Raw genomic sequence first — 25,794 nt, 5'->3', positions numbered from 1 at the left:
GATGCAAGACAAAGTCTTCTTTACTCTTCCCTCTCCTCTCCTCAAGTGGAAGGAAGGAGTCACTTTTGTTGCGTCAAGCTGCACTGTCTGGGGTCAGGGGAGAGGTGGCACAAATACTACCTTAGTCATCCTGGCCGGTGTCTCACTAGGTTCTGTGCCCCCCACATCCACTGGCTCTGAGCTCAGCACAGCACCAGGACTGGCTTAGGAATTATAGTCCTAGTGGTCTAGTCTGCCTTTCAAATTTATTTAGAACCCCAGAGAACTAAAAGCCCAGGGTGGTGAGGCTTGCTGAAAATCAAGTTCCAACTGCTGGATGGGTGATTCTCCTCTGGCTACGGATGGTCTAAATGCTCCCTCTGTGGGTGGGCATTGGCTTAGTTTAGCCCAGTTTTGCTTTCTGCTGTGATAGGGCAGAACTGAATTCAATGCAGGCTCCCATGATCACTGCATTCTCCCTCCCCAAAGCACACAGATTCTCTACACCAGGCGGCTGCCGCCAGGGTAAAGGGGAGGGGTAATATTCGTAATTCAAGACTGTTTCTCCTACCTGCTTCAGTGCCTCTTTCAGAGAAGTTGAAACCAGGTGCTGTGATTGCTCACTTGATTTTTGGTTCTTACGGAGGTATTTTTTTGGTGTAGATAGTTGTTACATTTGGTGTTCCTGGGAGGGTGGTGGGGGTATAATCAGTGAAGGCTTCTATTTGGCCATATTGCTTTACCCATTTTTCCTGGCATTCTTGATGTGCTTGGATCACTTGGGTATGGTGTTGTACCCCTTGCTTACTAACAGAACCAGTTTTGTTCAGGTATCCAGCTGTTGGGTGCTGGGTCTCTCCTTGGTCCTAGGAGGTAAATCTCTGTTAGCACAAATCAACCATGTTAATTATATTCTCCTTGTCAGTGATTATTTTAGGAATAAACACAAGATGGAATTCAGGCAAATGAGACAGAAGTGAAGTCTTTGTCAGCGAGTGTGCTTCTGGGAATGTTTTCTGTACTTAAAAAGAGACACAGAAAAAGATGTTCTCTCTAGGCCTTTGGGTGTTATGTGAGAATGAGGTGCTTGGAGCTGCTGCAGCTATCTTGTCACCATGAAAATTCAAGCCTGAAGACAAAGGACAACATGCTGAGGATGGCAGAGCCAGAAGGTAGATGGAAAGAACCTGGGTCCTGGATGAAAGGACTGAGCCACTGAATTATGTTGAATATGCTTCAGTTCCAAACTTCATATTTTGTGAAATCAGTGCCCTTTTTGTTTAAGCCTTTTTGAGTTGTGTCTTGAATTACATGCAGCTGAAAGGATTCCAAAGTGGTGACATACAGTCACCATCCTTACCTCCCTTTTCCCAATTTTCTTACCTTGCCTTTCTATATTCTTTTCTTTCTTTCTTTCTTTCATTCTTTCTTTCTTTCTTTCTTTCTTTCTTTCTTTCTTTCTTTCTTTCTTTCTTTCTTTCTTTTCTTTCTTTCTTTCTTTCTTTCTTTCTTTCTTTCCTTCTTTCTTTCCTTCCTTTCCTTCCTTCCTTCCTTCCTTCCTTCCTTCCTTCCTTCCTTCCTTCCTTCATTCTTTCTTTTTCTTTGTCTTACTCTGTCACCCAGGCTGGAGTGCAGTGGCACCGTCTTGGCTCACTGCAACCTCTGCCTCCTGGGTCCAAGTGATTCTCCTGCCTCAGCCTCCCAAGTAGCTGAGACTACAGGAGCCCACCACCAAGCCTGGCTAATTATTTTTGCATTTTTAGTAGAGATGGTGTTTTTCCATGTTGGCCAGGCTGGTCTTGAACTCCCAACTTCAAGTGATCTTCCCACTTCAGCCTCCCAAAGTGCTAGGATTACAGGAGTAAGTCACTGTGCCCAGCCTTTGAAGACTTATTTCTTCATAGATATTCATAGATAGTTGGCACTTGCAAGCTCAAGCATCCATCTGGATCCCACAATGGTGTTTCCCTCTGAGGATATGTATAGGACAGGAATTCTTCAAACCTTCTTTGAATCCTCCTAGATGGCTTGCAAAGGAACACCTTTCAAGTGGCAAACTGATAAATGCCACTTCCACACTCTTCCTTTAGAGTGCAGAGAGGCATTCATGACATTTCAGAGGAATGTCAAGGACCCAGGCTCTTTGGCAGAGTGCTTTATGATGGTCCATTTTGACTTGCCTACCTGACTGGCCCTCTGATCAGGGCATAGTGTCTCACACTGCAGGATTCTTCTCTGGGCTAATACTGCTTGCCTGGGAGAGGGGTGTTAGGTCACTGAACATATGGGCAGACCTCAAGAAATGTTATTTCCTAGAACCTTTTACTTTTTCTTCCTCAAACTAGAAAAACAGGAAAATAAATCCCCCACATATTCCTGAATTTCTTTTCTTCCCTAGTCCTCACATCTCTAAATATATCAAACATGATAATTTTATGAGCAACCAAGTTATACATAATACATTTTATGTTCTTAAATGTATCAAGTGATTTTAGATCTGCAAAGGATGCTATAAAACAAGAACAGACAGTGCCCAATTTGTAAATTAATTTGGAAGTATAACTTTTTTTAAAAAGTGGGTTTCTTGAACTCAGAATGCTTTTTCTCATAGAAACAATGATGGTTGAGCTCCAAGTGTGGACCACAACTGCCCACATAATCCATAATGTTCTGTAGCCTTGTCATTAGCTAATCACACTAATAGATGCTTGCTGAGCATATACTATGTTTGAGACTCATTAATCTAGTCTTTATATGTGTTGTCTCAGTGATTTAATTTTCACAACAGCTCTATGTCAAAGGCAACCAAATCTCAGACAGGTTATGTAACTTGCCTAAGGACACACAGCATGTATATGGCAAAATTAGACCCTGTGGTCTCTCCTGCCCCAGAGTTGGCTGTTTTCGCATTCACCCTGTCCTCCTGATGGGTTTCAATCACGATCTGCATTCACATTTTTATGAAAAAATACATTCCAAATTCCATTTGCAATGCCAAAAGCACATCTCTCAGCCCTGGCAGCTAAAGTCCCCATTTGACCTTCCAATTTTTGTTTTCTCCTAAATAGCCTAAGAAAAGGCGGAGGGTAAGAGAGTGAGAGTAAGAGCAGCGAGCAAGTGTGCGAGCAAGAGAGAGTGCACGTGCGACAGAGAGAATGAATCAGTGTGATATGTTGGCCTGGCATGAACCCCATACTGTTGTTTTCCAGACAGCCTGTGTCCATCTCTTTCAAATTCATTGGCTCCCCAACTCCCATTGGGTAGCTGAGCTGGAAATGCACATACTACTCATTACATTTCTTCTGCTTTTACCACCTGTTTATGGTTCAGCCACTGACACAGCCTTGATAAAAGGGCTTGGTGATTGTTCAAATCCCAACTTGGAGCAGAACTTAACTTTGTAAATTTTCAATAAAATGTGACTTTAAAACAAACATGATGAACTTTCTGATTTTGCCCCCCATTTCTCCCCAGTTGGCATCTCACCAGGAAAGGGCCATCATAACCTTCTTTATGCCTCATCTCACCTACTTCACTCAGCCCTCATCTCCTGTTTCTAGACTAGCCACCCTTTTGCCATTGGATTATTTTGCCCTTGGTTATTATTAATATTACATGAAGGATTCATAATTTAGTTTATGAAATATTTTGGACCTGGATTTCTGCTTCTTTTCCTTCCATTTTCTGGATTTTCCCAAATTTACTCATCTCTGATGCTTCTACCCAAGGGGAAAAAGAAGTCAGGGGGAAGGCAAAATACAATGCCTTAACCAAGGGAAGTTGTTGCAACTGATTAGCTAAGGGAGGTGTTTCCATTCTCCACGGACATCTGCCACTTTCTCCTCTCATTTTCACAGATAATTGGGAATTGGCCTTATAAAGTGGAAATGACATGAACAACAAAATAGAAAAACATTCTCAACATACTCGGCACTGAAAATATGTACAATCTAATGAATGCTTGGCTAAGACATTATCCAGGATTTTTAGGAAGGCATGATTTAAAATCATCACCAACATGAGTGAAAAGTGTTCCCTTTGGGAGCTGAGCATCCATGGTCTCCGAAGACCTTCACTGCCATTAGTTGATTAATTAATTCATTAACACCTCGTAGAGCACAGGATATTGACTCCATATGGCACTGAGCAGGCAGTTTGATTTCTTTAGAAAATTTCTCTTATATGAAAGCACAGAAATAGTAAATAATTAAGCTCCAAGCTGCCTCGTTGTGATCTTTTATTGATCAAGGCAGAGATTTGAGAGGAGGAAGGCTTCAGGCGCTCGCTCTAACCTGACTCTATTTGCCCCATGATGACATGTTACTGTGAGACGCTTGTTCTTATTATAAAGCCTTTAAGGAAGAAAATAAGCCCACAATATGTTTATGGCTTGCGTTACTTCTGTCCGAGGTTAATTGCCTCACTCTTGAAGACAGCATTTTCTGGTGGACTCCCACGAGGCCGAGGGAAGTGATATGACGAGTGTGCTGCTTGCTGCCTTCTGAGTCCTGGCTTCATTAAGCTGGATCTTAATGCCTTTTTTTCCCCTAATAAAGCTATTAGAACAATGACTTATGATTGTGTGGCTCAGTGAGACCTCCAGGGAATGAAGGAGGCGGCGTGAGCAGAAGGGCTTGAGCATGGATCAATGACAGAGGAGGTGGTCTCAGCTTTTCTGCCGAATGGGATTTTGCTGTTTCCCTCTCAAGGTGCCACGTTGCTCCCAACTCCCATGCCTGCTCACCACCCAGCCAACTGTCTGCCTCCCCCCAGATCTCCAGGTGGATCCAGGTGGGAAGGAGAGCCATTGAGATGGGACCAACAGCTGTCCCAGTTCCCAAACCTCTCCCCATCTCGTTCTGCTCCATCCAGTTCTCTTCACTTCTATGCGTTCTTTTAGCCACTACCCTCTTTCTCTTTTCAGCAAAACTTCTTGAAGGAATTGTCTACACCCGCTATCTCTACATGCCCACCTCCCAGGCACCTCCCAATCTGGGATTTCCTGCTTCCCTTGTAGCTGCCCCTTGGTGACAAAACTCATCTCACTCCTCTCGGGGTCAAATCTAATGGACATTCATGTGATTCATCTTCTGCCAGGAGGCTTTGGAAATTGTCCACAACTCCCTTCTTGATATCTCCTCCTTTGGCTTTTCTGGCAACTCTTGATGGTGTTTTTCCACTTACTCCTGGGGGACAGTTGGGAGGATGCAATGCTTATATTCCCCTTTGAGAAAGGACTTCCCATCTAGTTGAGGCTTCTTTAGGATTTCCTCAATCTTTGGGCCAAGGTCTTGCTCTTCTCAAGCAGCCCCATCCAATGACTAAACAATGCAGTGGTAGAAGGGCACAGTCATTTCTCTCCAATATGGATTCCTCTAACGGGAGTGTCTGCTCCGGAGTTCCCCATTGGGTGATGGAGACGTTGTCATGCCTGCATCATGGTCTGACCACTCCCCCTGCCCAATCCTCCTGTCTTTTTCCTTTCACAGGTGTTGCTTCCCAGTAAACCTTTTGCTCTCCTGTCTCAGTGTCTGTTTCCTGGGGAACTCAAATGACACATTCCTTATACTCCTTTGTTGCTGTTACTTTTTGCAAGTGTCTTAAATGATGGTGTTTCAAAGGCTTTGGTCTAGGTGCCCTTTTCTTTTCACCTTACCTTTTGTTCTTGGGTCATCACCTTATTTTCCTACCTGTCATTCACTCTTTGTCACAATGGTGACTTCCAAATCTCTCTCTCAGATCGTGTCTCTCCCCAGTCTTCGATCTGTGTGTCTCTACTTTGCTGAGCTCTCCACTTGGATGTCTTGCAAGCACCTCAACCTTCACATATGCAAAACAGAAGTAATCATCCCAAGCCTTTGTTGCTTGACTAAAAAAATGATCCTCCCACATTTTCTGCTAAGGGAGTGACACCTAACTGTGAATTAAATCTCTGTGCCTGAAACCTTGGTCCTGTTCTTGATTCCTCTGTTGCCCTGTCGCCCACAGTCAACCCCCAGATCCAGATCCCTCCAGATCTTTCATGTGACTACTGTCTCCATCCTTGCTGGAGCTGCCTTTGTTTTGACCTGGATCACGGCAACTGCCTTCTGACTAGTCTTTCTGCTTCTAATCCCACCCCACTCAGTCCATTCTTGAACCCATTGTTAGAGTGATTTTAAAATATAAATCTGCTAACCTTTCCCTGATCTTTCAAACAGTTCGTGTGACCTGATTCGTCCAGAAAGCCAGACAAGAATCTGAGACTGGGGTTAACAGTTGTCACTGGACTGCAAGGCTAAAGGGGCACACTGTAACACATGCCCACTTGGGCTCCAGCACCTGTCTGTCTGCGAGCTCCCCCTTCCCTCAGGGGTTTGAGCAGCGGAGAGACTGAACAGGCGAGCCACACACCTGTTGCACATCCTGTGAGGGGAATCAGGGAACTCTCCCATTCACCTGGACCACCAGTGTCAGCATCACCTGTGAGCTCATTAGAAATGCAAATTCTTAGACCCCAGCCTAGACCTACTGAATGAGGAGCTCTGGGGCCCAGCAATCTGTTTAACAACCTCTCCATGATGCATGCTGAAGTGTATCAGTAGCTTAAGAAGTTATCCACATCTCAAATTCCATCTTTTGTACTCCAGCACTCTCCTGTCCTTCTGCTTGGAACACACTGAGTAACTTGCCTACTCACTAAGGGGCTTCCTTTGCTGGCCCCTGATTTGTCTTAAAAAATCAGTGCAAGTGTCATCTCCTCCAGGAAGCCTTCCCTGACACTTACCTAGCTGAGCTAGGCACTTCTCCTGTCATAGTTCCCTATGCTTCACTCCATCACAGCCCTTATCTCACTGTGTTATAATTGCCTTTTTACCAGGCTGCATCTCCTGCTGGACTGTAAGCTTGTTCAGAAGAGAGATTGTCTTTCATCTCTGACTCTCCAGGGCCTGGCTCACTGCCAGACCCAGAGAAGGGGCACAGTAATGATGTCCTGATGGAATAATATTAAGTACCCACCTTTGCTGGAGTTGCTGGGCTACGGTGGCACTATCAGCTGCCTGCAGCAGGTGTATTTAGCCTCCTCCCACAGCTTCCAGATGCCTCTGGACAGCTACCCTAAAGTAACGGGGCTAGAGTTTGATCTCACTCTGCCTGTTTCATCTTAGCCCTGGGGAGCTAGATGCTGGCATGTGCTAATTGGATGACGGTATTGAGTCCAACTGGATTTGTAAATGTGTGCATAGGCAGTGAACAGAACACATTTCAAACAGAATCATCTTGGAAATGCTTTGATTCTCTCAGATAAGCATTATGACCCTACACTCCTGGGAACCTGGCATCAGTCTGCCATGCTGTTATTGGTAAGACCCTGCCTTGGATATCAGTTCTGCTGGGGAGGGAGCAGTGGCTGCTGCTGCTGCTGCTGCTGCTGCTATATCTTCCCAGACTCTTTAACCCTGAAAGGCCTTAATTTGTCCATCTTCACAGTGGGCATCATTCAGATTAGTCACGTGCTATGCCAAGTGCTCCAGGCATAAGTCTTTCTGAATGAATCTGACTTGAAAGCACAGAGCATTAGGTATGCCGCTTGAAATGCAGCAAAACCAGATGGAGAAAGCTGAGAGGAAACGCTGGTCTTTTTAGGCAGTCTGGGAGCCCAAGGAAGGGCTATTCAGGTTGCAGGTGCTGGTGAAAAAAAAATGGAGTGGAGAAAGGTTACTTCCTAGTCTGAGAAGAGTGATGCTTCTCCTTTTCCATCTCATCTTGGCAGCTCCTGCCACTTCCAGTAGGCCAGCATGCCTCGTCAAGAAGAGGTTTAGACGACAGACTGGAAAAGTTTGAGCTTGCTGACGAGACTGGAAAGGTTTGAGCTCACTGGAGCAGGTTTGCTTTCCTGGTGTGCTCACCTCAATCCCTTGTGAGGCCAGGTTCCTACACTGCACTAGTCAAAGGGACAGCTTTCTCCCATAAGTCACCCCTCAGACCAAGTGCACCACTTTAAGGCAGTCAGTGGTCCTTAATCTATTTTGGAGGATCAGGAACTCAATTTTAAGAATCTGAGAAAATGATGGTAATTCTCCCTGGAAAAAGGAACAGTTCTTCAGAGGTACACATTTTTTGGTCTCCTTTCAGGTGGTCTGTGGAATCCTGAGGTTTATCCATTAACCCATTGGAACATATAGGCTTCTGATAAGGAATCCCTGCTGTAGTTGCCTCTAGTCTTTTCTGCACCATAGGCTCCTTCTCCATTGGCCTTCCTCCTTAAGCCCCAGGCAGAATCACTCCCGTCTCAGAGCTTACACGGCATGTGGCCCTTGCTGCAAAGCAAAGCATAAAAGGTCACATGGCCTCAGTCTCCAGAATTAGGCTGGCCTGGGTTGCTGCCTGGTGTTCCTATCCTGGCTTTCCCACTTATTCACTGTGTGACCTTGTGGACTGATAGATTAACCATGCTGAGCCTCAGTTTCCTTGCTGATTAAGTGAGTATGATCATGCAGAATCTGCATTATTGTGAGAATTTAATGAGACTTTGCATGTTAGGGCCATCCATGTGACCAGGCAGGCAGCAGTAAAAGGGGAGTAGTCTTGACCTCAGCATCCCCATTCTGCTTATGAGCCTGAATTTTCCCCAAAGTTGGAAAGCTGGTCACCCAGCCTAGGACCTGATGGGTATGGATTAAGTGAGATAAGTGGATTAAGTGGAAAAGTGTAGCAGGTGTAGAAGCCCTGGCTTTGGAGCCAGAAATGGGTTCATAACTATCTTCTGACTTTGGGCAGACTTTATCTCTCGAGGCCTCAGTTTCCTTAAATGAAATGAAATGGGACATTGACACCTATTTTGTAAGACTTTTGTGCAGACCAGATTAACAATAAAAAATATTTAACACATGGAAGATGCTGAAGAAGTGGAAGCTATAGCCATGACTGTTAACTGTGGAAGGCTGAACAAATGTGAATTCTGAAAATCCCATTCAGGGTGTCATTGTTCATTTTGGGGTTAGGATTAAGCCTAGCCCTAGACATAGAGGTCTGGGAACATGCCCAATTTAAGGCTGTAAGTTGAAACTGCTTAAATTCAAATCCTGGCTGTACCACTAACTAGCTGGGTGACCTTGGGGGAAGTTAATTAACCTCTCTGAGCTCCAACTTCTTTATCTGTGAAATGGAGATAATAATACCACCTACTGCATAGAGTTGCTTTATTGTGACGATCAAGTGGGAGAATGTATATAACACATTTAGTGCAATGTTTGGCACATAGCAAGTGCTCAATAAATGGTAGCTTTATTACTATTATTGTCTGAGGGAAGGCAAATGAGGAGGTCCATACCCCAAAGCCCTACCTTAGGCTGCAGTGCTCCCCAGGTAGCAGAAGTCAGCCTTAGCCTCTTAAGGAATTATTTTGTTTTGCTTTTGTTTTACAGCCAAGGCTGGACAATTCAATGGCAGGCTGCAGGTGACCTGGTCTGAGCTAAGGCAGGGGAAAGGCCAGGGCCCCACAGACTCCGGGGGCCATGGAGACCCTGTATAGTGCAGGACAGCATGCTGTTTGGAGTTTGCTCTGTTGGAGATTTTCTGTGCACGTTTCCTGGACAACTTATTCTTCTCTTCCCTGGTCCCTGGAGCCCCTGCCGACTGAGGTTTCCAGGAGTAGGCCTGTCCTCTCTTAGGTAAGGAAAGGCCATTTCAGGATACCTGAGGGCAGAGGCTATCTGGGTCTAGGGCTCTATGCAGCCCAGCTCCTCCAAGAGAGCCCCCAGGCCCAGCAAGGCTGCTGGGCTTTGTTCATATTCATCCTCACTTGGAGCTGCACCTTTTCTCCAGGCTGTGCGGGAATGTGCATCACCATGGAAACGCTGGAGGTGAAATCACTCAAGTGTTGGCAAGCGCAGTTTCTCTCTGGAGCTTGGAAAAATGGAGAGCAGGAGAGCAGGCTCATGGTGTCACAGAAAGGAAAGATGCCCTTAAAACAACCCAAATGTTCTCAATTTCACTTGGGGCCTTTCCCTTTAAATAAAAGCTGAACAATAAATGAAAGAGAAATGTTTTCAGTCTCTAGATCGGCTACCCCAGAGAGTCCGCTTGGAATGGACATGTCGATCCTTTCTGGCTTTCCTAATCTGCTACATCTTGTAGACTGGATAACGCATCCTGTCTGGAAAGAAATGGGGTGACATCTCAGAGTTGATATTTTAAATAGATGAAGCTGAAGCTCAGAAGTGCAGACCTTTGTGCCTGTTGGACATTTCTGGTCCTTGGGCTGATTTTTGGGCCCAGGACACATTTTCTAAATGAGAATCTGACAGGCTCCTGATGGCTACAGTCGGCAAGGATGTATTTGCTCACCTGAGGGGTTCCAAGATAAGCTGTGCCCATACCTGTTCACAGACCGCACCACCCACAGGCTTTTAAGGGCTCTACGCCAGCTCCTAGAAATGCTTTTGGCAGTGAAGGACCACATAGCTCTGGCTGCCTGGGGCAGGGAGGGAAGGCAGGGTCTAGGCAGAGTGTGAGTGTGCCGGTGGTGGTTGGCCACTGGAACAGCTTGAGGGAAACTTTGGTTAGCTGGGGGACCTGTGCATGCCCGTAGCTTGGTGAGGGCCATCGGTGTGGACCACCTGATAATTCTAGCTCAGTCTCAGAGTTACATGATTCTTTCTTGTTTTATTTTCCTCCGTTGGATAATTCTTCCTCTCCTTCCATCAAGGGCAATTTTGAACACATTGTGTAAAGGCTTGGCTTCATTCATTTACTCATTCATTCAACAAATATTCATTAAGGGCTGTCATGTGTCAGTGACCTTACGGTAAGGTCTGAGTTACAGTCTTCTTGGAAATAGTCATGGGCCAGGAAGTTAGAATAGATATATCACAGATAAAGAATTTTTTTTTTTTTTTTTTTGCAAAAGACCAGTGCTTTCAGCAAATGACTCTATTTTAACAGTTGTAAATTTTCTGTTTTTATCAGGGACTTTGATTACTATGTCAAAGGATGTTAAGACAAATAGGCAGACAGACAAACAGATAGAAACACCATTGGCCTTGAAACTATAGACAGTGCTTTACTTTGCTAGGTGAAAACAGGCAGGTCAATCCAAATGCCATTGAACTTACTGCATTCTGCGCGATTAAGGTTGCCCTTTAACCTCCCAGTGCTTTAGTTTTTCTCCATATTAAACTTTAGCCAGAACAATTAGAATACTCCACGTGTCAGAGATCCTAACATGGGAAGAGGTAAGGTTTGGAGATGCTGGCATGTGGGGCCAGTGACACCTCTCCTGGTATCTGACTTAAGGGGTGTCATTTACACAGATTGTGGGTAGTGGCTTCTGGAGTTGGTCAGGCAGCTTTGAAGGTTGGGGTTTGGAGTCAGGTGGGAACTAAGCCATCATACATGTTTGGGTTTACTATAGCAGCAAGCAGTACCTTAACAAACACACTGTGAGCCCTGAGTTTTTCCTACCAGGATCTGCTTGGGATCAGGAACTCACTTTTGGTCCAATCAGTTGTGGCAAAGGATTCCTGTAGAGAAAACCATGGTTATCTCTGCTCAGGAAATGGTGTAAGGCTTCTCTCAGTAGGGGCTTCAGTGGGGAAATTTTTCTTGGAAGGGGATTATGAGTATGGCAGTTATTTTGAATTACTGTCTAATGTTGCTAGGTAAAAAAAACCCAAACGAGCTTCTATATAACATAAATCTGCCTTCTAGTAACTTCCCGTCTTATTCCCAGATCTTCTGTTTGTAGCAGTAGTTTATCTCATTCTCTGTTGTCATGTTTCCAGGGGTTCCCTTTTCTAAGCTGCTCCCCAGTTGTGACCTTATTCCTTTATGGAATAAGGTCTTGAAGCATGGGGTTTGGAGTCACAGACATTAGCTCAAATTCAACTATATCTCCACACACTGGTCTTGTGATCGTGAACACATCATTTCTCTGAATCTCAAACTCTTCACCTGTAAAATGGAGATGTATGCACTTTACAGGACTGTTGCATGTAATGAAATCCTGTGCCTGAAGTGCCCAACATTGTGCTCTGTAGAGTAGGTTCCCACTCAGCAGCAGCTGTGATTTCTGTTGGGTTTGATGTTGTGATCTCAGACCCTTCAACCAAACTGGTTAGGGGCTCTGAATATATTGAGGTTGGTTCAAATGCAGTGGCACTTGGATCTGAGCAGAGTTTTGTAGCTGGTATTCAACTGATGTCAGCTCAGGGCACCACTGCTTCTTGTGCTGTGGGTTCAGTACTCATGCTCCTTCCCACTGGTTAGCAGGCCTGTCAAGTCACTGGTCATTTCATGGCACTTGTTCTTGATGGGACCTTTAGATCATTATGGCAGTAGCATTGCACTAACTCACCCAGGTCGACTTAAGACATCACTCTTGGTCCTAGGCCTTGACATCTCAGGGCATCTCCCATGGCACTGCCAGCTGGGAGGTGGTTTTAGGAGCCTGACACTTTTAAAGGACCTTTGAAAGAATTCTGTGGAACAATAATTCTTAACCTCCCTTGGCTCATGGATCTTTTGGAGAATTGGATGAAAGTCCTGGCCCTCCTCTCTAGAAAACATCCACATATACATTTACACAGTGTTTCACATACTATATGGGAAATCTCCAAGGAGTGTGAACCCTTGGCTGGCAAGTTTGGATTGGGAACATGCCTGCCACTTGTGGGGAGCTGTGAACTCTTTCTGGGGAGGGAGATCCAGGCAGCCTGCCCTCCCATGGCCTCAGAAAAGTGAGAAGGATCCAAGCACTTTTCTCATCGAGTTCAGATCAACTGTATGAAACCTCAGAGGGGCCTTCTCTATGCCTGCCTAGCCATCTCAGTCTGAGCAATCCTACAGGTTCTGAACGTTAATCAGTGTCATTGTGAGTCTGTGGATGTTACATGGAAGTTAATTGGTTCTTTGGAGGAAAATGAGTCACCATCCATGAGATTAGGCTTCAGGGCAGCCACACACAGAGGAAAAGGAAAATGAAGCTGCACACAGAAAAGATCAAGTGTGCCCATACTTCTCCTCCTAGACTGCAATCCGAGACGAGCCCACTTCTGCTGATGGGGCTTAAAGAGGTTTTCAGAACCAGTAAGACAAAGGACGCTGTCTCCTCCTCCCCTGTCTTTGTTTCTTTCCCTCCTCTTCTGCATGTGGAGCCACATCTAGTGGAGGGGGAAGGGGACAGACCATCCGCTTGACTGTCAGAGCTGATCACTGCTGACCTTATCAGAACACAGAATCAATACACTCTCCTCCTAGCAGCCCAGAAAAATCATAAGGAGTTTGAACCAAAGCAATTTGAAGTGCAGAATCGTCTGAATCGGGGGGAAGCCAGTAAACTGTTGGACCTCTGAATCCTCCCATGCCCTTCTTCAGAGTCAGGTGATACCAGTAACCTCACTAGAATTCTAGTGCAGGATGGGCACCTGATGTGGGGAGAAATCCAAAGCAGCCACTGTTAATCAGCCCCCATCCTAGCTGGCTGATACTCTGGATTCAGAGCATGAGCTGTGTTGGGAAGGAGGGCTGTGGTGTTGAGGGCAAGAGCCTGGGACAATGGTCTTAGTCTTCGGCAGGGCCCTTTGACAGGTTCTTTCCAAGCCTGGCCCTGGAGCAGAGATCACTAGGTGAGGAAAGCAAAATCACCTAGTGACCATTGAACAGGCCCCGGAGAAAAAACGCCTCATCTGAGGAATTTAGAAGGAACTAAAAACCACCTAGTGACTATCAAACAGGTCATCCGGAGATGAAATTCATTACCTGGGGAAATTAGAAGTAATTAGACTTCCTTATTATCTAAAGCAGGCATCTGGTTCTAGATTTCTTTCCCTCTCCAAAATTTATAAGAATTAGAATTTCTATACATCTCTGGAATGCCATGCTAAAACTCAATCTGCAACCTTTGCTGACATTAAGGCACCAATATGTCTACAATGTCATTTATCATGACCTACATGGCTAATATAATCCAAATTACCCTTAAGCTCATGCCTTAAGGTCCATAAATGCTTCCAAGGAAAAATCCACCTTGGCTTGCTCTGTCTTCTGTCGCCGAGGCGACCCGCTGCACCCTTTTGCAGAGTTCTTCCTTCCTAGTAAACTTTCCTTTTTCAAACCTATACTATTGTTGGTAAATTCTTTTTACCAAGCCACGAGTTGGATCACTTCCCAATGCCAGGGCTCTGACACCCTGCCTGGCACGAGGCTCTAGCCGTACCCTTGTAAAAACCAAGGTTTATCACTGATTTAGAACTAAGTGGCCTTCATCATGTTACCATCTCTCTTTGCTCTCTCATTTCTTCGCTGCTCTATCTTTTCTCCAGGTGTGCTTTTTTGTTTTCTCTTTCTACTTTGCCTCTTTTTTTCCAGGAGGGATAAGACTGGGAAGAAGGAATGGAAGAGAAAACCACTTTGGGTGAAAGGGAAGGGGAGTGAGAAGGGATCACCTGGTACCCAGCAGACGGGCCAGCCTTCATGCAGAAGGTGGGTCACCTCAGTGACGAGTTTTGGATTGAGGTTGGGGGAGCCCAGCCTATCCAGAGCATCAGAGGCTGTTCTCTGGTGGCAGTGAGACCTGAGCTTTTCTTGGCCATGTCTTCCATCCCTTCTCTGGCCTTTTCAGTCCTTCTAAGAACAAACTAATGTCTTGAGTGCTGTGCACCCCCTCATGCCTGGTATTCCTGCCACCTCAGAGCTCTTAGCAGTTGGATCCAATGTAGCCTATGTGCCCAGGGATGGCAGGGCATCAGACATCCTTCTCACACTGTAATTGCCCATCAGTCTTTCTCCCTCATTTGGCAGCAAGCTCCTTGAGGGGAGGATTCGTCTGGTTCACCCTTGTGTCCTGAGAGCCTGTCCCAGGAACCCAACAGAGTAGGCTCAGAGACTGGACTTCCTGAGAAGTGCTCATCAGGAAGCAGGACCAGCTTGACCAGCTGATTTCTTCATTGACCCCCACATAGAGGTGTCTTGTCAGCCCCTCTGTGTCCTCGTCACTTTGTTGTTGAGCAAGAATATGGGCAGCAGAGCTGGTCACCTCCTCAGCCTCACCACACACTTACACAGTCATGCCTTTGCAAAATTGGTGCCCTCTACCCAGGCACAATGAATTGCTCTCTTTTCTAATTCTGAGTTCCCAAAGGACTTTGTATTCACCTTGTTTATAGCACCAATCACATTGTGTTTTATTGGTTGTTTGTACGGCTGTTTCCTCTTAAGCAGACAATTCATCTGTTCCACGAACACTTGTCAAGTACCAGCCTTTGCCAGGTGTTGGGAAACATGAGGAACAGCACAGGCAGGGTTCTGGCCCTGATGGGGCCAAGTGGGAGGATGGATGGCCTAGACAACGCCAGGCACAAAGTAGGCCCACATCATATGCTTATGGAATAGAATTGAGGATGTGGTTACTTGGAGAGGTCAGGCAGGGAAGGGACTTGATGTTTTATTGTTATCATACATAAATAGAGTCTAGAACTGGGAGGGAAGAAAAGTGACTAGAAACCAAGAAAATCAAGTTGGCCGAGGTGGGCTTGGGGAGGGAGCCCAGCAGGTCAGACCATTGTGAAAACAGCATTAATGAGGAGCCTGCCGTCCACAGGGATCATCCAAGGCTGAGGCTGCCCATTCTCTGCCAGCTGTTTATAACTGCCATCACTGTGGACAGGTCTCAGATCTGTGGCTGCCAATGCTGGGGGAGGGGGAACAGTTATCAGGAGAGTGTGCAAGGAGCCACAGTGGCAGGGGGGTCCTGGAGCCGACTTTATTAATTGAGGGGAATGTAATGCACCTGATTTCTTCTAATCACATGGGTAAATGGAGGAAAACCATCCCGGAGCAATCACTAAAGCAGCAAGGAAGAAGTAGCACAGATTGGCGTTCTCCTCTGTATGGATGGAGACAGTGAGGTGGGGAGCAGATGGGAGTGGTACCGTGAGCTTCTAGAGTCACCAGCATGCAGAGTCCATGCCTATGGTGCTGGAGAGAGGCTTGCCAGTTCCCTGCATGGGCTGATGTGCCCTAGTGGCAGGTGAGGCTACCAGTGTACCAGCTGTCAGGATTTCCTGATGGAGGAGCTGGGAGCCGGCCCCTTTGCTCAAGCTCGACCTCTCTTCCCAGAGTCTCCCTTCTCACACAACTGGGCTCCTAGGCCCAGGCATCCTAGGAAATTTTCCATGCCCCAGAACCTCATCAACCCTCAGGCAGGGAGCAGAAACAAACGTGGCAGTACCAGCCGCAGATGGCCACAGTTTCTAAATAAGCATTTCATTTGTCTGGAACCCAGGGAAAACGTGGTTCAAGTTATAGAGAAAAATAGATGAGTAGGGAGAGCCTGATTTTAAATCCTGCTAGTTGTGCTCAGCGCATCCATAAAAATAAGCAGAGTTCTCTTTTTAAGGGGGCCACTGTTAATTAGCCGCGGCACCCATTCAAGCACTTCATCTAGTAATAACGTGGTTATGCCATGCTGGGGAAAAGCGTATGTTTCCACATATCCTTTTTATGCCTACTCCTGTCATGCCGAAATTGGCTCCTTCACTCCGTAACTGTGCTTTATGTAGGAATTGAACAGGAATAGCATTGCTTGTGTTTATACCTGCTGCCCTCCCCTGGAAGGCCAATTCTTCCTTGTTTCTCCTTCCGGAGGTCAGTGCTCAATCCTGATTGGAGTAGACATACAAGTCCATTTCCATGAGCTGCGTGTTGTGTTTCTCTTTTTCTTTCCCCATTAAGTGATGCCCAGAAGTGCTTTCTGTGTCCTCTGTATAACCCCTGTTGGCTTGCACTGAGTTCTTCATGCATCTGGATGAATAGCAGGAGTTCTGCTGCCCACCTTCCCAAGATGAGGCTTCCATTCTCCTCTCATCCTCCCATGACAGGCTTTTCCTGCCCAAGGAGGGGTTTAGACTGTGATTCAGAAAGTCTCCTGCATGCCACCATGGTAAGACATTTTAGCAGGTGACAGGGTAGGCATGGGGCACCTGAAACCTGGCTTGAGTCCCAGCTGCACTGCTGATAACCTCACTGTGCTCCATTTTTCTCATCTGGAGGGTGGGACTGAGAAGCTCTGTTGCTGGGAAGAATGATGGCTACCAAGCTCCTGGGCATCTTCCAACCTGCTTCCTTAGATGTTCATCAGCCTGGGCTTACATGAGGTATGAGGCCAGATGACCTTAAAAGAACCTTAAGAAAGGCTAAAGAGCCTTTTATTTTTAGGCTGAGTCTGGGTGCAAAGGTTCTTGGGTTCTGAGTAGGGTCTGTTTGGTTTGGGTATTCTGAGATGCCCTTGGCTTTTAAAGACCCCATGGATCCTCATTAGTATAACAGCAAGTGATTTTTAAGCACATACCATATGTAAGCTCTGATCTGGTGGTTTGTACTCTTTGAATTATTTAATCCTTTTCACCTCCCTATAAGGTAGGTATTATTATTCTCATTTTATGGATAAGAAAACTGACACTTAGAGAGTCCTGAACAATGGGTCTAAGATCTCACATGTGATAAATGTGAGAGTTGGGTTTCAATTGGTCTGTTGACTCCCACTTCCATCTTTACGCTATTCATTGTTAGCTCTCCAGAAATCTAAGAATCCAAGTTGAGCAACTCCCTGGAGCAGCTCTGTCCATCAGAACATTTTCTGCAATGATGGAAAAATTCTGTTCTGCTGTGTCCAATATGATAACCATTAGCCACTTGAAATGTTGCTAATGTGACAGAACTGAGTTTTAAATTTTATTTGATTTTAATTAATTTAAATTTAGGTAACTCATGTGGCTAGTGGTTACCATATTGGATAGTGCAGCCCTAGAGCTTGCATTTTGCTGATGCAAGTCCTCAAGGAGATTCCAGGAGCTCCTAATCAATGGCTCCTGCTCACACTCCTTCCATCCTACCCCCATATATGGGCACACACTTAATGATTGCTCTCCTGTGATTCTATAGTAAACTGTACTTTAACTTTTGGTTTCTGATCTTTACTCTCTGGGCCTCCAGTTTCCCAGCTAAGCTCCATGTGCTGTTTCTCCTCTGCAGAACTCACTTTGCTTCTTGTCCACTAGGAAGTTTAGATTCTCACAGTCTTATGAGGCACTGGGGACTCTGCCTTGGCTCTGTAGCTGTGATTGATGATCCTTTTAGCCCTCCAGAAGTGGCTGATGCTTGGGTACACAGACTCTTTTCACATTCTTGGCAGTTTGGGTGTCACATTTTTTTCTTTCTCTTTAAAATATCCTTTTTACTGGTTATAAAAGTAATGGATGTTGGTTATAGAAAATGTAAAAAACATGGAAAAAAACCTATAGAAGGAAATAAAAACTTTGAGCCATAGTGCTATTTAGACATTACCACTTTTATAATTTGAGCTTTTTCCTTCTTTGTATATGTATTTCTAATATAAGGGAAATACCATTTATATTCTCAATTTTTATTTAGCAATAGATCATGAAGATTTTGCCATCAAATATACTTCAAAAATATGGTTTGAAATGGGTATAAATTGTTTTCTTGTGTGACTATATCATAGTTTATTTAACAAATGCCTCAGTAGGACATTTAGGTTATTCCCAATCTTTTAATGTTACAGGTAACACTCATCAGTATCCTGGGAGCTGATACAGAGAATTATTTGTATATATCTGTAATCAGTTCACTAGAGCAGATTCCTAGAATTGCAATTGAGAGGTGAAAGGCCATGCATGGCTTAAAGCTCTAACTCGGTATTGTCGAAATTGCTTCCAGGAAGATTTTTACCAAGTTTTATTCCTATTCACAGAGAATGAGAATGCCTGACTATGTAGGGATCAAATAATCTGAGCAAGTGCCCCCGCCTCATATCCACCACTGTAATTTTAAAAAATTGGAATTAGATTTTTCACTTACTTTTGCTGGGTAAGAACTTATCCCAAAACTTATCAACTTAAGTAACCACTTTATCTTATTCACAGTTTTCTGGAACAGTAATTTGGGAAGGTCTTGGATGGACAGTTCTTTCATGGGATCTCTGACACGGCTACTGTCAGAAGTTCACTAGAGCTGGAATCATCTGAAGTCCTTGACAAGGCTAGACAGGCAAGATGGCTCATTCACACAGCTGCACTTGGTGCTTCCTGTTGCCTAGGAGCTCAGCTGGGGCTGTTGACTGGAGTGCCCCTAGTGGAGTGGAGTTCACATGTGAACTCTCTAGCATGGTAATCTTATGGTATTAGACTTTTGACATGGTGGCTGGCTTACTCCAAAGTGAGTGTTCCAAGGGTTCCAAGTGGAAGCTGTGTGGCTTTTTCTGACCTAGCTTTGGGAGTCATACAGTGTCACTTCTACCATACTCTACTAGTCAAAGCAGTCATAAGTTTGTCCAGATTCAAGAAGAGGGAATATGGACTTAAAATAAGAGAAATGTCAAAGATCCAAGGCTATTAAAAAAACTGTCATAGAAGTTATATTACATGTAAGCATTGGCTGAACAGCATTAGTGATATATTCACCATCAATGGTACTCAAGTGTTTGAAGGACCTTTGTCTAAGAAGAGGTTCAAAGACCATCCAGGATATGCAAGGTGACTGTCATGGGTCTTGTGTTGTGTTCATGTATACGTGAATATGGGAAAACATGAGCAGGCTGAGATTTGTTAGTCAATGTGAACGAAGAGTCAAGAGTCCATGGCCTTGACTCAAGGCCGGTGATGGGTTGAGTGCCATCACTGATCTAGGATTGGCTGGCTGATGACTCCCAGGCATCTCTGACATCAGGAAGGAGATTCAGAGACCAGTTAGGCAGGAGGACTCTGTTTTTGATGACTTCTCTGGGGAGTAACCTGGGAGCCCAGCAGCAAGCCTCAAATTTGTGACCAGCCAAGAAGTGGTCAATCCACTGCCCTTACCATGTCTGCACTACAGGAGTCCCATCCCCAGGACCAGGGTGAAGGAACAAAGAGAGATTCACCTGGTTCTGACCATTGACTTTTAGTGAATAGACTTTTGTTTTAGGACCTTGAATGTCAATGCCTGATTTGATCAACCTTGGACAAGATAGTGAAACAGAGAAGAAATCCCAGAAGGCCCTGATAGTTACCTGTGTTCATTGGTACCTCAGTCCAGCCTAGGACATCCATGTTGCCATCTCACCTGAGATACCATCCTTGACTCATTTTTTTAAAAATGTGCCCTACTCTACTTTGTTCCCAGTTGGACAGATGACCTAGCTACCTCTCAGGGTTTGGGGGGCCAGGATCCTGTCCCTGAGCTTTAAAACTCTTCATGACTCCTTGGGTCCATACTCACATTTTCTGCTTGGTTCCCTCTAGATATAATAAGTATCCTAACCCAGATATTGGTTAGGAATGGAGCCCACATCCTATCAATCACCTCTTACCTCTGCACAGCACACAGCAGGGGAGTGTATCAGAATCTTCTGGGGACCTTTTCAGAATACATATGATCAGGCCCTACTCTGGACCCTGGGCTAGATTTCTGGAGAGTGAGAGTTTGGCAGGTCTACTTTGAAACAATTCTTTGACAATTATGCTGCCACTTTCCTCCAAAGAGCCGTAGTTTACAAGGTGTTTTCTTTTACATCTGTCACCTCAGTTGATCCTTGCAAAAGGCAAGACTGGTGTTATTACCTGTTTCACAGAAAAGGAAACTGAAGCACAGGGAGCTTAAGTGACTAGTTTGTAAATCTCAGAGCTACATTTGAATCAAGAATTTCTGTCTCCTCTAGAAACCATTTGGCAGGTTCCTTTCTGTGAAGACCTCATGGGCACTTCCTTCATTGCGGCATTTTTTGGGCTGTGAGCGGTGTGACTGGCAGATGTTTTGTTGGACTGTGCTATAGCTCAGTGGGCCATAGGGTCTGAGATAGGAAAGCTCTGGAGCTTAGACTGAGCCTCCTGCTGTGTACGTAAGGAAAACTTCCTATCTGATCAGCTTGCAAATTTTGGCTGAATTGGGGTTATGAAGGTGACACTTCCTCTGGTGGGAACATTGAAATCATTAGGATGCACAGCACATTTCTAAATGCAACATCTAGGCTCCATTCCTCCAAAATGTAAGTTGGTGGTGGTGAAAAACAACTGAACAAACCTTTATTTTACATTTCAAAGTGCTGCTAGGGGAGGAAGGCCAGCCTGCTCCTTGGAAGTGATTCTGGACAAGAACCAGCTCTTAAAGGCCAGGATGCATCATTTTGAAAGAAAACACAAGGGGATATCTGGAATAAAAGCCTTCATCCCTAGCCAGCAGGAATGGTGAATGCTAACTAGGTGTCTGCCCAATCCTGTATCCATTTGGTGATAAAGACATTACAGTGTCTTCATGCTGGAGGAGATAAGTAAAGATGATAACCACAATATTTAAGAGTTAAAAGTGACCTCAGAGACCCCCTGATCACCTTTTATTATTTTCAGTACAAAAGCCAGGCTCAGAGTGGAGAAAAGTCTTTTCTAAAGTCACCAAGTGCATAAGTGGAACCCAGGACTCCTGCTCATCATGCCACCTTGAAGCTTCCTGGAGCATCAAATGCCTGGTTGAGGGAGAGATACTTATTCTTAATCCATTCATGTTGTCTTTAGTACATGCGACCCAGGGTGCAAAGTGGGGTCAGGCATTTTCTGACTTTTAATGTGGCAAGTTTTCAGTTTTGAACCTTTTTAATGCCATCCCAGCTCTCTTCCTTTGATGAGAGGATGAGCTATGCATTAAAATAGGATATCTACAACTGATCTGTTGAGTTTTGAGTGCTTAGAGAGGTTCCCAAACCACTTCTGCTACAGAGCTCAAATGGCCTCCATTTGTAAGGTCCTCATGATCTCAGTTAGAATGTAAAGCAATGAGCCATTATTAGCCATATATATATGACTTCCAACTTTGTTTTCCTGATGAGTTTAAATAACCAAGGAGATATTTTGATAGGGATAGTGGATAGGTAAGTTTGAAGGCTGGAGGTAGATTGTGAAATATGTGAGCAGTAAACATGGCCTAGAGAAGACATACTAAGTTGGGAATTTCATGGGCCATCAGGGACAATATAAAGGCACCAACGGCCTAAAGGTGGAGGAGGGAGAGAGAACCAACAAAGAATTGAGAGGGCAGGGAGTAGCAGCTCCAAAAACCTCCACTGCCTAGCTCAACATTTTCCTGGGATTCATCCTTGCTACCATCCTTGGCTAAGTCCATGGGATTTCCCACCAGACGTTATGACCATTGGGCTTTCTAATCAATAGTCAGAGAATCTGATTCTCCTTTGGTCTAAGAGTGCATCTGCCATGTCTGTGTGCTAAGAACTCAATATCAAATAAAACTGCACTCTGGAAGGACCCTCTGAGGACATCTAGTCAAGTCCCTTGACTGGGCAGGTGAAGTCCTGAGAGTTTGTGTAGACCTGCTTCAGCCAGCCAGTGGGGCATTGAGCCTAGGACCCCATTCCCCTGACTTCTATCTTTCTCTTTCATAACAGACCCTGAAATAGTGACACAGACTTCTGCTTGTGATTTGTAGCTGGGACTCGGAGCCCCAGCTTTGGCTTCCAGAATCTCTGAATTGACAGGTATTGGGGCAAGGTAGACACTTCTGACATCTTTCTTGGGTCGAATGATCATATGTGCTCAAAAGATGTCTTCATTCTGAAAAAAGGAGTATTCTCTAGACAGGTACATTACCTAGTGGACCACAGGAGTGAGTGAGAACAGGGAAGGAAGAAGGGAAAAGTGGCTGTGTTTTGCAAATTAGATGATGATAAGGATAATTTCTGCAGTTCCGTTTCCTAGAGGGAGTACTTAGTAAGTGGCATATCCTGCTCAGAGAGAGCCCAACCTGTCCACTCATTCTCATGCCTGATCATCCGACACCTTTGATAGTGACCAACAATAATAATTTACATTTACTGAGCACATTTTGCCAAGAAACTAAAAAACATATTATAAATGTCATGTGCTATGACAGGCACTATTATCCTGTGAGAAATATTGCAACAAATCATCCAATAATTAATTTACAAATACCAGAAAACCAGAGGGTACTGGATGAAAACCAACATGACTGTGCAGGGAGCCAATCACATCAGACCGATTTAATTTCCTCCAGGTCAGAATGACAGGTCTGGAAGATAAGGCAAAAGCAATAGACGTAAAATATCCTGACTTCAGTAAGCCCTTTAGCTCTGTTCCATATGATGTCCTCATAAACATGCTATGAAAATATGGTGTTGGCTCTGCTATTGTTATTTTGTCTTTGATTTATCATAGTTCTCTCTCCCTAAAGAATTTGAATGGAGTGCTCTGCAGAAAAATTTCTGCTGCCTGGGAGAGCACTGTAAGGGCCCTGTACAGGACTCAGGCCTGGAATTAGTCTTGTTCAGTAATATGATTACAGAGATAACTCATGGTGACACAACACTTTGACATTTACAAAATGCTCAGAGCTGGGTCTCACACCCAAGTCTTTAGTTTCCAAGCTTAGATTATTTTCTGCTCTCCCATACTGCCTTGAAAGGAGCTAGCTATTCACACAGCTATTCCAGAGAAACTATGCTTTTGTGATGAGGAGGTTTAGAACAGTAATATTTGCAGTGGAAGATGAGGGAAGCTGGTTCCCTGAGGATAGCCCCCAGCCCTGTGCTCCAGGCTTTTTCCATCATGATTCCCTTGGTGGAGTCAAGCAGTTGTGGGTGGGCCTGCTGGTGAGCCTGAAGGCAGATGTGATGCTGGGAGTTTGGTTCAGGTGAGGATGGAGTGAGTAAGGTAGAGAAGGCTCTCCATTCTCAAAGACTGGGGCGAAGAAGGGAGATTTCACAACTCCCTGAGAGGCCCAGCTGCTAAGAGGGCCAGAGGGACCCTCAGAGAGCTGTTGCACCTGTTGCCGGATGCGTGTGGTCCCTGGAAACACTGCCTGAGCCTGCTGACCAGTGGTGCCAGGTAGAAGAGGACTGCCACACTGTCCTGTGTCAGGGAATGTGGGACAGAGCTGCTTTCTTGACCCCTGCAGAGAGGGCGCTTGTAATTGTTGGACAGCTTATTCACTGCCAGCCCACCAGGAGGCACAAATCCACCATCTTTCTGACGCCTTCTGGTTTGAGAGACCCTAAACAGCCCAAACAGTGCGAATGCCCAGGGAACATATAATCATGAGTAGAAAAAGAAAACTCATTATCCACTTAAGGGAATTTAGTAAACAATGAGAATAGGTAGCTTGTACTGAGGTAGAACAAAACGATGTGGCAGAAGAGAGCTTTATTAGACTGGAAGTAAGAGCTCTCAAGGAAAACCAGAGAACAACATGAATTTTCTTAAACAACGAAAAATGATTTCTTAATTTAAAAAATTTCAGCTGGGCACAGTGGCTCACACCTGTAATCCCAGCACTTTGGGAGGCTGAGGCAGGCAGATTACCTGAGGTCGGGAGTTCGAGACCAGCCTGACCAACATGGAGAAACCGTGTCTCTACTAAAAATACAAAATTAGTTGGGCATGGCGGCACATGTCTGTAATCCCGGCTACCCGGGAGGCTGAGGCAGGAGAATTGCTTGATCCCAGGAGGCAGAAGCTGCAGTGAACCGAGATCGCACCATTGCACTCAAGCCTGGGCAACAGGAGCGAAACTCCGTCTCAAAAAAAAAAAAAAAAAAATTTCATAGGCAAACTGTAAAAGAGACTGGTCACTGCTGGGAACCAAATTAGCATTCTGGATGATCATATGGGAGACATAGCTCACCAACTAAGTAAAAATGCAAAATACAAAGATATGGTGCTTATGAGCAAAACGCTAAGAAATATAACCAAGAAATCTAATATGAAAAAAGCCAGGGGTTATAGAAGGGTAGAAGGAGAGATAATAGCTAAAGAAATGATAGATGAAACATTTTCTGACTGAAGAAAGACATGGTCTGTAGTAAGGAAGGGCTCAGTGAGAGTTCCAGGATTGTTGCAAACAGATACACCCCAGGCATAGGAGGCGTTGCTGAGCTCCAGAGAACAAGAAAATTTTACAGACTGTGGATAGAAAAAAATGAGACATTTACAAACAAGGCTTTTACATTTATTTGTGGAACTGGAAACTGGAAGACTGTGGAGCAATATTTACCAATATTGAAAGAAAAGGATTATGATCTAAGAATTCTATACCCAGTCAAGGGAATGATTATCTCTCAGAGAGTTTTTGGACATACAAACCACCAGTGAAGATCCTACCCACATTCCACATGCAGGGTCAAAAATTAGAAGGGACGGTAAAAATGACTGTAGCCCCCCATCAATCATATTGATTTTTCCCTTTGTGAGTGTGTGTGTTCCCGTGTGATAAGGACAGGGCATCCTAATAGTAGGGAATGGAGAGAATGTCAGGAAGTCTGTTAAACTGCTAGGTGGGCTCAGAAGGTTTTGATGCTTGTTTGCATTTAGAAATGTTTACTGAAGAACCGAGTTGACTATAACAAACATAATCTCAGGCTTGTGTGAGGGGGCCACAGACAAACAAATTTGGTTGTAGTGGAATTTCCCAGTGGGAGAAACAAGACATAGTGCTGGAAGACCAGACGTTCCTTCCTGAGCACTTCCCCCCTAAGGTTGCCAGGCTTAGCAAATCAAAATACAGGATACCCAGTTAAAAATTGGAAATGGGAGAAAATTTTTGCAATCTATCCGTCTGACAAAGGGCTAATATCCAGAATCTACAAAGAACTCAAACAAATTTACAAGAAAAAACCAAATAACCCCATCAAAAAGTGGGCAAAGGATATGAACAGACACTTCTCAAAAGAAGACATTTAGGCAGCCACCAGACATGTGAAAAAATGCTCATCATCACGGGCCATCAGAGAAATGCAAATCAAAACTACAATGAGATACC

The sequence above is a fragment of the Gorilla gorilla genome, chromosome 2 (genome assembly GCF_029281585.2).
Source record: "Gorilla gorilla gorilla isolate KB3781 chromosome 2, NHGRI_mGorGor1-v2.1_pri, whole genome shotgun sequence".
Lineage (NCBI taxonomy): Eukaryota > Metazoa > Chordata > Mammalia > Primates > Hominidae > Gorilla > Gorilla gorilla.
Note: the sequence above shows the minus strand (reverse complement) of the source record.